We start from the raw sequence: 15,251 nt of genomic DNA on the forward strand, positions 1-15,251 counted from the left end.
ACAAAAAGAACCTGTATTTTACACAATATACGAACACACGCATAATCACAATGATACGCAGATTCATACTATTTCTTAGAAAACATACTGTTTAAATAGCACATAACATTTTTAAGATAAATGTAAAAAAATATCGTCCTATTTATTTTTATTTTAAAACTCGAGTTCTTAAACTGCACATATTTTATTTCTAAGAGGTAATTTTCATTAAGGTATTCAATGTTTTCCGTCTATACTTGTTAATTTAACCTACTATTTATCCAGATCTTGAAATCTCCACCATAGTGTTATGTGGACAAAACCTGAATGTATAGTTATTGAAACAAAAAATATTTTAAATGGAACGTTATCTTTCAAAGTTTTTTAAGTAGTCTAGAGTATCAGTTACTACCTTGTCCATCAAAATTTATCTTTGATCATTCCATAAGGAAACTAGCTTATTATTTTTTCCTTAGATGTATATCTATCATAAAATCTACCTTCTTTGTGTGTAAATGCTTAAACTGTTGAAGTAAATAGAATAACGTGTGCTGTGGTTAAGAACCTAACACATGCAAAAGTTTGTTAATTACTACACACCTCATTTAACCCTAAAACAATCACCTATCAGCCTGGTGTTTATTTGGAAGGGAAAAAAAAAAAAGAAGAAAAAAGACAATAGTTTCCCTTGAGCAGCACATTTACCACTAGGTGGTAGTATAACCCCGAATTTTCACTTACATAGCATCACTCATTGGACTACAATTTCAATTCATCCATTTTATTTATTTTTTTTTATTTTTATTTTTTTAAATTTTTTTAACGTTTATTTATTTTTGAGACAGAGAGAGACAGAGCATGAACAGGGGAGGGGCAGACAGAGAGGGAGACACAGAATCCGAAACAGGCTCCAAGCTCTGAACTGTCAGCACAGAGCCGGACGCGGGGCTCCAACTCAAACTCACCGACGGTGGGATCAACACCTGAGCCAAAGTCGGACGCTTAACCCACCAAGCCACCCAGGCGCCCCTCAATTCATCCATTTTAATTGTGATGAATCAAAGCAATCACATCGTTTGCAGTTGCAGGTTTGTTTGTTTTGTTTTGTTTTTTCAATTTCTTGAATATCAATATTCTTTAAGACATCTAACTTTTCTTTAATGTTTCCTGGAGACTATTAAAGACGTGTGAGCTAAATACATGTATGATGGCTATGATTGTTCATTCAGCTTTTATTATTAAGAGAATATAGACATCACGGAGTTTTTGAGAGAGGTAGGTACCATTTTTATTGCTACAGACTGAAAGCACCACTTTGCACCATTGGACTATTTTGATACTTAAGTTATTCTTTACAGATTTTCTGCCTCACCACCGCCACAAAAATAATTGCTTTTCTATATAGACACTCTCTGGTGAGAAGGTATCAATATTTCAGTCTGTCAAGAGAGAAGAAAATACAGTGTCATAAAATTTCTTTTTCAATTACGAGCAGCAAAGAGTTCCACAGGATCTGTGAGTGTGAATTCTTTTCCCTACAATCGTGTTGCATTGGTTTTAAAGAAGTCCACAAAATACCGATGCCACTTTGCTCTTTTCAGCACTTACCAACATAAATATTGTTCAGGATTTTTAAAAACAAGAGATATTTCTACAGATTTGTTCACTGCATTTATTAAACATTCTTAATATGAAGGATTGGCAAATTATTAGGGTGCTAAATCTCTCAAATCCTACTGGTAGGTGTGAAAACTATGATAAACTATCTGGAGGACGATTGGGCAATATGTTTGCATTTTGATAAAATAAATGAGCACTGCAAATATTCTCCCAGGGAATAATGAAAAATGTGAACAAATTATCCATAAGGATGTCTAGTACAGTATTCTTTACGGTGATAAAATATTTGATACGATCTGTATATCTAATAACATAAACTTGTTAAATTTTTTATGATGAATCTTACAGTGGCAAACCAAATAGTTATGAGAATCAGATAAGAATCTTTTTCATTATCACAAAAAAATTAATAAAATGCTTAAAATCAAAATGCAGCTAATAAAATGGTAAGACTATTACCTTTTTGAAAATTTATGTATTTATTTTTAAAGAGAGAAAGAGAATGAGAGAAAGAGAGAGAGACAGAGGGAGAACATGAGTCGGGGAGGAGCAGAGAGTAAGAGGGGGAGAGAGAATCCCAAGCAGACTCTGCTGTGAGGGCAGAGTCCAACATGAGGCTCAATCTCACAAACCCAGAGACCTGAGCCGAAACCAAGAGTTGAAGGCTTACCTGACTGAGCCACCCAGACACCCCAAGAATATTAGTTTTGCAATATTGGAGTACTTATACCTAGGGATGTATTTATAACAATATCCATGACCCTGTACCTCCACGCCAATCAGTAGATCCTAAAAAATATAAAAGATTAGGATCTAAGCTCAACAGTGAATATTTCTAACAATGAGACTATAGACACAATTGGGGGAGGAGCAGAGAGAAAGAGAGAGAGAGGGAGAGAGAGACAATCCCAAGCAGGCTCCATACTCTCAGGGCGGAGCCCGACGCGGAGCTCAAAATCACCAAACTGTGAGATCAAGACCTGAGCCGAAACCACGAGTTGGATGTTTAACCGACTCAGTCACCCCGGGGTCCCTTAAAGTTTGTCTTAATCCCCTTTACCTATTTCACCCATTTCCACCCACTGCCCCTCTAGCAACCACCAGTTTGTTCTCTGTATTTAAGATTTTACTTATTTGCTCCCTTGTTTGTTTGTGTTTTGATTCCACACATAAATTAAATCAGATGGTATTTGTCTCTAAGTTATTTCACTTAGCATAATACCCTCTAGGTCCACTGTTATAAAGAAACCAAGAAGTGTGAGTACTGCTTGATTAATTAATTATTATATTATAAAGGTCTGCTTTAGGAGATGCTCACGGCCAGGTATTCACTTTAAATTTCAAATGATCTATTCACCTATGAATAATTAATCTGTAGTTTCAATTGTCTAGTATTAGCACTAAGTGTTTAATTACAGAAAAAAGTACTTCGATACCACCATACAGCCTCTCCCGGGAATCTAGCTTGTAATACGTGTACAGAACATAGTTGAAGTTCATATTTTTGTTAAATGAGAGAACATTCTGGGATGTCATTGTAGACCATTCTTTTTTTTTTTTTTTTTACATTTATTTATTTATTTTTGAGACATAGAGCACAAGTGGGGGAGGGGTGGAGAGAGAGGGAGACACAGAATCCGAAGCAGGCTCCGGGCTCCGAGCTGTCAGCACAGGGCCTAATGTGGGGCTCAAACTCACAGACTGCGAGATCATGACCTGAGCTGAAGTGGGTTGCCTAACCAACTGAGCCACCCAGGTGCCCCCAGACCATTCTTTAACATACCAAAATTTCACTTTTTTTCCCAGCACATTTATGCCTAAAGAGCCTCTTGAGTAAGATCAATGGCCCTCTGATAATTGTGAATTATGCATTACCAAGTATGACCTTGATCAGCTATCAAAGTGATATCTACTCTTCAATTAGGATTTCGTGGCATACTCACAATGTACCTTCAAGGAGATCATTGACTTTCAGAAATTAATGTCACCAATAGCCTTACCATTTCTCTCTCTCAAGAATTCTCATTTTTTATTGCCTAAAAATCTTCCTTTCTTTGCTGACAGTCTTCTACTGGTCTTCATTTTTAAAAAAATGTTTTTCTGAAGCTATTTAGTTTGTATTTTTCAAAGGCACCAAATTGTCCCTTCTGGAAAGCATTACTTCTTCTCTGGATGGTTAATAACTTCCCTTAATTCATGGTCACAGTCCAGAACAAAAAGATGTTAACATGTTTTATTTTAATACTAAGTGCCTGCTGTGCTTTGACTGAAGATTATTTTCTACCAAAATATAAATAATTATGTACTTTTAAAACTGGAGGTTCTAGATTTAGAAATCTAGTCAACATCCTTGTAACGAATTTATAAAATTTCACCGAACAATAGTGAACTTTTTAGCAGTCTCAGGATTGCTACATGTAAAATTAGGGCACTGATAATAGTTCCTACTAAAGACTGGACTCCCTATAAACATAGTTTCTCTGGGTTGAGGACAGCTTTGTCAAAACTGGTGAAAGTGAATCTCTTTCTCCTTTCTCTCTCAAAATAACAACCAATAAATAACTCAGCAATAAATCTGATCACTCTAATTGTGAAGTCAGTTGAAGGAAACTGGGTTACTGTTTTATGGGGTATTTACTTTAGATTAATTCTACTCAGTTCTCTCCCTGCCCTGAATTTTATGTGTACAAAAGATTAGAGGAACTTCGTGAGTATGGCAGTTTTATTTATAATTGCCAAACCTTTGGAAAGACATCCTGTGTTCATAGCTTAGAAGACTTAATATTATTAACATATTCATACTACCCAAAGGAATCTACAGATTCATTGTAATCCCCGTGAAAATCCACATGGTATTTTTTAACAAAAAACAGATAAAACAATTCTAAAATGCATATGTAATCTCAAAAGACCGTGGATAGATAAAACAGTCTTGAGAGAGAGAGAGAGAGAGAGAGAGAGAAAGCTGCAGGCCTCATACTTCCTGATTTCAAAACATGCTACAAAGTTTTATTAATGGAAATAGATCGATACTAGCAAAAAGACAGACATATACATCAGTAGAACAGAAGAAAGAGCTCAGAAATGAAATCTCACATATGTGGCCCAAGGATCTTTGATAAGGTTCACAAGACTACACAATGGGGAAAGGATAGTCTCTTCAACAAATGATGCTGGGAAATGGGATATCCATGTGCAAAGAACGAAGGTGGCCCTTCACACCATATAGAAACATTAACTCAAAATGGACTAAAGAACTAGACATAAGACCTAAATCTCTGAAACTGCTAAAAGATAACATAGGGAAAATCTTCCTGGCATTGGACTTGGCAATGTTTTCTTAAATCAAAAGCATAGATTACAAAGGCAAAAACAGACATAGGGAACCACAGCAAACTTTAAAACTTTTTTGATGTTTATTTATCAAATAAACTCCAGGCTCTGAGCCATCAGCCCAGAGCCCGACGCGGGGCTCGAACGCACGTACCGTGAGATCGTGACCTGAGCTGAAGTCGGACGCTTAACCGACTGAGCCACCCAGGCGCCCCTGATGTTTATTTATTTATTTTTGAGAGACAGACAGAGAGACAGAGACAGACGCAGAGTGCAGAGGAGGGGCAGAGAGAGAGAGGGAGAGAGAAAATCCCACGCAGGCTCCATGCTATCAGCACTGAGCCCATCATGGGGCTCCATTTCACAAACGGTGAAAGCATGACCCAAGCCAAAATCAAGAGTCAGACATTCAACTGACAGAGCCACCCAGGCACCCCAGAAACTTCTTTTTTTTACAATTATTTTTTGTATTTTTAAAATTATTTTAGAGACAGAGTGCAAATGGGGGAGAGGAGCAGACGGAGGGAGAGAGAAAATCTTAAGCAAGCTTCATGCTCAGCACAGAGCCCAACATGGGGCTCGATCCCATGACCCTCAGATCATGACCTGAACTGAAATCAAGAGTCAGACACTCAACTGACTGAGCCACCCAGGCTCCCCAAACTTAAAAACTTTGCAACAGAGGATACAATTAACAGAGTTAAAAAAGGCCACCTGCGTACTAGGAGAAAATATTTTCAACCCATGTACCTAATAAGGGTTTAATATCCAGAATATATAAAGAAACCCTACAACTCAACATAAAAACAAATAACCTGACTTAAAATGTACAAAGAAGTTTCAATACACATTTCTCTAAAGAAGATGTACAAATGGCCTACGGGCGTATGGAAAGATGCTCGACGTCACTAAACCTTAGGGAAATACAAATCAAAACCGCAATAAGATATCACCTCACACCTCTTAGCATGGCATTATCAGTAAAACAGTAAAATTAATCAATTAATTAAAATAAATTAAAATAAAATAAAATAGTGAAGTAGCGTAAAAAGTCTTGATGGACACATGGAGAAATCGGAATCCTTGCACACGGTTGATGGAAATGACAAATGCTATAGCTGCTGGAAAACAGTAAGGGGTTTTAATTCATTTAATTCAAAAAAACATTTTAATTCAAAAAAAAATTAAAAATAGAAATACCATCAGATCCATTAATTGGGATTTATCCCAAATAATTGGAAAGAAGATCTTGAAAATAAATGTATACACTCATGTTCACTGCATTATTCAGAAAAGCCAAACTAAATGTGGAAGCAAACTGAATGTCTATTATGTCTGAATGAATAAAGAAAGTAGGGTACCAACATACGAGAGAATGTTACTTGTCCTATAAAATAAAGACATACTGTCATATACCACAACATGGGTGAAACTTGAGAACATTATGCTAAGCACGATAAGCCAATCACAAAAAGACAAACACTACATGATTACACTTGTACGAGGTACCTAAAACAGTCACATTCTTAGAAACGGAAAGTAGAATGGTGATTGCCAGGGGCTGGGGGGTGGGAGGAAAAGGGAGTTGTTCGATGTACATAGAGCTTCAGGTTTGCAGGATGAGAAAGTTCTAGAGATCCTTTATAAAACAATGTTTATAGGGTTCACTTTACTGTACTGTGCACTTAAAAATGATTTAGAGGGTAGGGGCGCCTGGGTGGTTCAGTTGGTTAAGTGGTCGACTTCGGTTCAGGTCATGATCTCACGGTTGGTGAGTTCCAGCCCCGCATCGGGCTCTGTGCTGACAGCTCGGAGCCTGGAGCTTGCTTCGGATTCTGTGTCTTCCCCTCTCTCTGCCCCTCCCCTGCTCACACTCTGTCTCTCTCTCTCTCAAAAGTAAACATGAAAAAAATTTTTTTTAAAATGATTTAGAGGGTAAATTTTATATTATGTGTGTTTTTACCATAAAAAAGTGGAGGATTGGCAAATAGAATAATAAAAGTCCCCAAAAAGGAAAAATGGGGCTAATAGAAAATATGAAAAAAGTGTTAATACCCACTATTGCTTAAGTATTTGAACATTTGAATACTTAATTTTAACTCTTAGAACACTAACGTGTCCTGTTATTCAATGTATTTGCCACATTCTGTTGTAAACTATTACGCGATAATTACACATTCAACAGTGAAAGCCTCATATCACTAGCATTAATGAGCATGATAAATAGCTTCCCCATGTGTGAATTCCTACCAGGTTTTCTGAAGGCCTTCCCTTAATTTAATTGAATCCCTTTTCCTTTCTGGTATCTCTTATTCCTTTCGTGACTGTTTTTCTCTTGCTTTCTTTCTCCTTTTCTCCCATTTGTATTGCCGTTAATCTCTCGCCTACAAATAAGCAGGTGAAAACCTTCCAAAAGGTGTACTTTCATGTTTGAAGTGTTTTAATTCAATTCTCCCTTGGGCTTTTCAAATCTCTAATTAGAAATCCTTTAATCCCTCTCAATATAGCCAACACACTCCGTTTTTTTAAATTTTCCACTATTTTTCAGATTGTCCCATTGATAACCAGGGAATTTGCATGACCTAAATTGGCATTATTTTTTCTCAAAAAATCTCTCCTGATTCGATTCTAATCCATTGGCTCTGTCATTTTTTAATCACCAGAGCTAAAACTTCTCAGTATTATACACTTTTCTGCCCTTTGACTCTTCCAATGAATCTAAAATCAAGTTTCTTAAATTTTTCATTTTGTTTATATATTTTTGTCCACCATGCTGTATTACTATAGCCGGGACAATTTTATCTCATTACTGGACTAGATAAATCATCTTTATATTGTTATTTTATTTACTTTTTTAACTTTATTTATTTAACAAATAATTTATTTTTAACTTTATTTATTTAACAAATAATTTACTGTGAGAGAGAAGGAGCGCAAGGCAAGGAAGGGGCAGAGAGAGAGGGAAAGAGAGGACCCAAGCAGGCTCCATGCTATCAGCACAGAGCCCAATGCAGGACTCTCCCCAACCCACAGTGCTTGAGATCGGACCTGAGCTGAAATCAAGAGTCAGACGCTTAACCAACTGAGCCACCCAGGCTCCCCTGACTTATACTTTTTTAAAATGTCTCCTCTTCTCAATCTGCAAACAGCTACTAGGTTAATTTTTCCTAAGCGTTGATTTCATTATGAAATGACAAACTCAAAATCTTCTTTAGAAAGCGTCAAGTCCAATCTCTAATCTGTCATGTGAGTCCTTCCACATTACAATTGCACACAATCTTTGAAGGCAATATATATTTATATCCAAATTTCAGGATAGACACACAACATTACACTGATGGAATGCTCCTCTGAAGAAATTTATCGTAAATATTCATTCAGGGCAGGCAAACATCCACAAAGGAGCTCACAAACAGTGATGGACTATTCCTCACACAAAGTAAAGGGTCCCACCACCTCAATCAAATTTCTGAGTGTTATTTGATTAGATAAGGAGTATTCCATCCCTGAGACTATCAAGAAATAGTTCTCGATTCTAAATACCCACATTAAAATACAAATCCAGTTATCCTTTATTTTTTTAAAATATTTATTTATTTTGAGAGAGAGAAAGGGTGAACAGGGGAGGGGCAGAGAGGGAGAGAGAGAATCCCAAGCAGGCTCCATGCTGTCAGTACAGAGCCCGAAATGGCATTTGATCTCACTAACTGTGAGATCGTGTCCTGAACTGAAATCAAGAGTCAACACTTAACTGACTGAGTCACCCAGGTGCCCCCAAACCCAGTATCTTTTAGATGTTTTTAGGTTCTAAAAGCAACACATTCTTTATTCACAAATTTTACTTAAGCATATGTATGCTGATACTCACAAATGGGCCCATTTTGAACGGACCCTCCCCAACAAGAGGTTGTAAAATGTGTTAAAACTACAATACAACTGGAACTCTCATTAGAGTCCCCCAGAGACTTGTTTAGAGGCTTTAACAGGCTCCTTTGATGTCTTTTAGAGTTTCTAGACCACCCACAATGTTGCCAATGGGTTTCTGATGCAAGAAACTACTTTTCTTCTGTTTGTGCCATCAGAATGCTAGTTGCTGGTTGCAAACTGGGCTTTCCTTGTATCAGAGGCTCTCACAGGCCTTCAGCCCATAACTCGCTATATCCAGATACTCACGGAAATGATACTCCTCAACCTCGGTACGGACGCCAGCCTCTGGCTAAAATGAAAATGCTGTCTACAGGCAAGAGCCAAATCTGTACCCTGAGACATATACAACCTTTAGGAGGAGCCAGCCTTTCCGGTCCTCAGCCCCAGCTAGATGTCACAGTGCTGAAGATGGTCATCCCTCTCCTGGACCCCCTGGCAACTGGAGAGTCTTTTGGGATCAACAGTGTAAAAAGAAAAGATAGTTTTTATAATTTATAGATGGAATCACCTCCATCGCACATGATGGAGCCCACTGGATAGCTGCTGCTGTTCATCCCTTAACTAGGATATCCTTGAGTAAGGATGAAACTCAAGGCTCAGCACAACTGGCCCAAGTTCAGTCAGTCATTTTACCACTGAGTATCTTGGACAACAACAGGCTCCATCTGCATATTTTGACAGAATCATTTGTCCACTGACAATGGTCTCATCATCTGTCCAGGATTATTGCAGCGACAAGATTTCCATATCTGTTTTTTTTTCTCTTAGGAAATGCCCACAATATATGTCAAGGTCACACATATCTCTTCATGTAGTAGAACCACACTCCAAGTTTTTGTCAAGAAACTCTTTATTCCCTTCAGAGTTCTAGACATCATTGGTAGTGATCAAGACACTTCACAAAATATACAAAGTTGAGCTCATGCATTAGGGTTCTCCAGAGAAATAGAAACAAATGGATGTGTGTGTGTGTGTGTGGGTGGGGGGTATTAGATAGACATAGTTATAAAATATATATAACATATAATTAATATAAAATATCTATATCTATATCTATCTATATCTATATAACCATATTAGAAAGAGATTTCTTTTTTTTTAATGTTTATTTATTTTTGACAGAGAGAGAGAGAGACAGAGCATGAGCGAAGGAGGGGCAGAGAGAGAGGGAGACACAGAATCCGAAGCAGGCTACAGGCTCTGAGCTGTCAGCACAGAGCCCGACGCGGGGCTTGAACTCACAGACTGGGAGATCATGACCTGAGCCGAATTCGGAAGATCAACCGACTGAGCCACCCAGGCGACCCGGAAAGAGATTTCTTTAGGAATCAGCAAATATGGAGACTGGCAAATCCCAAGTTCTGCGGAATGAGTCAGCAAGTAGGAGACCCTAGAAAGCCAATGGTTTAGCTCCAGTCCTAAATCCAAAAGACTCAGAACCAGCTGGTGGTATGGTCCCAGTTTAAGACTGGGGACGCTCAAGACCCAGAAAGCGCAGATGTTTCAGCTTGAGTTGGAAGATAGGAAGAACAAAAAATAAATAAAAACAAAAAGTAAAAAAAAAAAAATCTAAAATGTCTCACGCAGGAAGAAGTTCCTTATTTGGGGAAGAGTCAGACCTTCTTTTTGTTCTTTTCAGACCTTCAACTAATTGGATAAGGCTCACCTACATTAGGGAAGATAATCTGCTTTACTTAGTCCACCAATTTAAATGTTAATTTGATCCACAGCCCCTTTCTTAAACACACCCAGAATAATATTTGAGGAAATATCTGAGCATCTCATGACCAAATCAAGTTGACACATGAAATTAATAATCACAAGTCATGACCAAAGTATTCAATGGAAGTTTTACTTCCTTACCAACCTCATGTTACAAATCTCATACAGTGCCATAATGGCTTACTTCAACACGTTCAAATACAATTAAATGAATCATGGCGCATTGTAGTTTATTCAAACATTAGGGTAAGTTGTTACAGAGTTTGAATCCACTTTTGTCTTATTTCTGACAATTTTCATGCCCTATCAGTCCCCTTTCCTCTTCTGCCCCGTATCTTAGGAAGCCAATAATGTAATCAGCCTCCCTACACTGGTGCCAGTGGAGAGTTCAAACCACATACACCCCATCCCAAATGCACAAGAACCCTCAACCTAGCCACAACCCTAAACACAACAAAAGACAAACTAGAAATTTCCCCATGTTTTCTCAAGCCATTTTCAGACCTGTTTGGGAGCTGGCACACTCTACAAAAATTCTCATTATGTGAGAAATACAGTGTTTCATACCTTTTGATCCATATGTGGCATCATCAGTGTTGGTATCTGAAGGAAGTATTAGGTGGTGGGTTCTGTTCTTTCTTCACAGTTTGGTTACAAAATGTCTCTTCTTTATGTCTTCCTGTAATATCACATAATACCCCTTTCTATTCTAGAATTTTGCCTATGTATCTATCTGTTTGCATCAAATACTTGAAGTGTGATCTTATAAAATTTTGATGACTATATTATATTTACCTGGACCCACATCACCCAGAAGCAGCAAGATTACCTAAAAGGTAAAATAATATAAAGCATACCTAGTAATATATACTTCTTCAAGGCATATGGTAAAAGGAATGATGTATGTTGCTTAACTATACAGCTTCTTTGTACAACCTTTAAATCAAACTCATCCAATCCTCACGCTGGAAAAGTACAACTTGTGTTATACCCAATCTGGCGATGATTAATATTTTCCTTATTGTTACTTTTCTGTCATATTATTAAGTTGTATCAAGAAAGAAAATACATAAAGGTGCTTATTAAAGAGTATATGTAATTGTTATGTTCAAAGATTAAACAGTAAAATGGCTTCAATTTTTATACTTTAAGCCTTTAAGTATAAAATAATATAAAATTACAGAGCACTCTTGTTGCACTCATTATCAAGTTAAAAATGTGTTCCAAAGTAGTCCCCTTATTTTCCTTCTTTAAGAAATGCAGACTATACCCGTCAGGTATTGAAGCAAAATCTCCACAGCAGGATATACAAATTCAAAACCTTTCAAAAGGCAATGTTTTTATTCCCTGTAATTAGGCAATTAATTCTACTGGCATTTATAGGCTACATGTGGTGAAAGAAAAGGAGATAAAGAAAAGCAGTAAAACCAAATATTTCAATTTTACTTTAAAGGTCACTGAATTATATGACCTACCTTAGAAGTATTTAACTTGAAATAAAGAAGTCAGGAAACAAATGAGCTGAGTAACTCAAGTTGTGAAGTTTGTTACTTTAATTAGTACATAAAAGATTTTCTTTTTAAGAACTCCTGGTATGTTTGAATAAATGATTTCTTTGTGATTGCCTTGAACTAAAGCTTGTTTACTTCCAATTATTTTATTTCCTATAGGTATTCTATTCAATTTTTAGTTTTTCTTCTGATACAAAATATAGAGGTAAAAGAATAGTTTTTTTTTTTTTTCCTATTGTGTAGCAGGAGAATATGTTTTCAAAGAGTATAAACAAGCTTGTATGTACAGGTTTAAATGTCATGCGTTTGAAGCATAATAAATTTACCTGTGTAAAATCATCAATATTTACTAAAATTTATTTATTAATAAATTTGTCTCCTGGCTAGCGATCACTGTCTTGGTGGAAGAGATAACAGACTATTTTTAAAAATAATCTTTTATACATAAAATAATTCAAGAAAAAATATCTAGAAGTTTGAATATCCTATATAATAGCTGTATGTGAAAAGTGCTTTGTAGAAGAGATAATACATTTTCTTTGAAAGCCTCAATAGAAAACATAGGACCCATATATTTATAACATATGAGACCATATGAAAACTGAATAAATTCTCAAAAGGAAAAAAAATATATATACTGACAATATATAGTAAAACTAGGAAATAGATACAAAGTGTTAGGAAAAACAAACAAACCTCCCTCAGGTAATACTTAAGGTGATAATTACAAATTAGTGCATTTTTAAAGAAAAAAAATTAGACTATAACAATGATTACTGTAGTGCAGACTAATATTTATCTCCCAATACAGGTTCTAATTAGATGAATAATGAATTTTTTTTTTTAAATATTTATTTTTGAGACAGAGAGAGACAGAGCATGAACAGGGGAGGGGCAGAGAGAGAGGCAGACACAGAATCTGAAACGGGCTCCAGGCTCTGAGCTGTCAGCACAGAGCCCGACGCGGGGCTCGAACTCACAGACCGTGAGATCATGACCTGAGCCGAAGTCGGCCGCTTAACCGACTGAGCTACACAGGCGCCCCAATAATGACATTTTTGAATGCACCCCTAGTCAGCAACTGAAGACTCTATTTGTAAAATTCTTTTTCCCGTCCCATCTGTGCTTAGGTCTAGACTCTGACTCATCATAAGAGGGTGCAAGTGATGTGTACAAGTGCTGGCGTCTCCCATTCAAGGAAAGGAAAGTGCCTCCATCTTGTTTCCAGCCAGTTGGAGGCGATGGTGAGAGCAAAAAGCAAAATCATGCCGCACGTGGCAGAGCAACAGGAGAGAAAGAGCCTGGGACTGTGTCTTTGTAAGCTTTTTGTCCACCCCTGGAGATACTTGGATTCATATTAGGGAGAAAATAAAATTTTATAGTATTTTTCTATAGTACTAAAATATGTAAAATACCTGAAGCACTGTATTTTTGTGTTGTTTTATAACAGTTCCCTAATTTATATCCCAACTAGCAAATTTTCAGTTGTTCTAGTCTACTATACCTGAGGCATGTTTTTCTACTCATGACACTAGCACATCCTATGGAAATAGGAGACAGGATAGAGTACATTAAGATACCCAGTGGAGTTCATTTCTTGCCAAATTATTATGTAAACTAAAAAATTAACAGTCAAAATTCTAACTTTTTAATTTATTCTTGAGTTTGCAAAACCATTTAACCTGAAAAACTTTAAAAGTAACAAAATAATTGAAGATTTATAAAGATTCTTTCAAAGAATAGTATTATAAAACAGTTACATTTGTGAGATATGATTGACTAAAGACCAGCTACAATATAGACAGTAGTAACAGGTATGATAATATACAGGAGTTTAATACATGAAAAATTATTGATGGCACTGGAACATTCGACACCATATTTTTTAAAAATATAAAATTAAAACTCTTAATTTGTTCTACATCTGTAACATATGCGATAGACTCAAGAATAAATGTTTCATAAACAAGGTTTTCTAAAACATCTATAGGGAAAATAACACTCAATTGGTCAAATATTTTTAAATGACTTAAACCAATATGCACCAAGATGAAAGTCAAGTGTTCAATCATAACCACTCATCGAAACAATACAAGACTTAAACATTCCATGAATATTTATCTAAGCTGCAAGTCTTCCAGCAAACTATTAGAGACTAGCGAGGATGGGGCTTTATCTGAATCACAGTCTCCCAATGCAGTCAGAGAACATCTTCCCAATGCAGATGGAGAACATCCACTCTGATGAAGTGATCTGATATTAACAGGAAGGGAGGAGGAGTTGACCTGAAAGTCTGGGTTTGTAAGTATGTTCAAGTTTTGCTTTGTTTTGTTTTGTTTTAAGATTGTCCCTGTTGTATTTTTGTATCCAGGTTACATTGACCTTAGAAAATTTTTGAAATGGTATTTTCTTCTTTTTTATATTCTGGCATATTTGCTATAACATTAGAGTTATTTATTGATTGACAGATAAAACTGTCTTATAAATTAACCTATTATATTTACATTCTCAATGTATTCTTAAATTCATCCTGTTGGTGTATATATATATATCATTATATGATATACATATACATATATTGTGTGTGTATATTTACATGGTATACGGTACATTATGATATTTATACCGACAATCGCCATTATTCCTGGATTGCATATTTGCAAATTTAGCTACAGGCTAAAATTTATTTGTAATCTGAAGAATTACTGGTGGCATTTTTTTCATACTCATTTGTGGACATAGGCAGAGAGCCAAAAATGTTGAGTTGTCTGATACACACATGTCCAGATGAGATTCAACATGGTAATGGGCAATGCTCCACCTTCTTGGTTAGCTCTCCTACTGTAAACAAGAATCCCTTTTGTGGGCCATTAAGGACAAGTTTTTCACATGTGGGTGTTTTAGTTTTTATTTTTATTTTTTTTTTCATTTCGTATTTACTTATTTATTTATTTAGATTATTGTACTGTTGAAAATGTCCCCAGGTCCTAGTGTTTGAGATGCAGTCTAGCGTTCTTAAGTTCAGGAAGAGTAATGGAGTTTGTGAGGGAAAATGCATGTCAGATCGGTGGTGTTTAGAGATGAGTTATAGTGTTGCTGGCAAGGAATTAAATGATAATAAATTAACAAAAATATTAAGTTGTTCCTAAATAGAGGCAT

The sequence above is a fragment of the Panthera tigris genome, chromosome C2, assembly GCF_018350195.1.
Source record: "Panthera tigris isolate Pti1 chromosome C2, P.tigris_Pti1_mat1.1, whole genome shotgun sequence".
Taxonomy (NCBI): domain Eukaryota; kingdom Metazoa; phylum Chordata; class Mammalia; order Carnivora; family Felidae; genus Panthera; species Panthera tigris.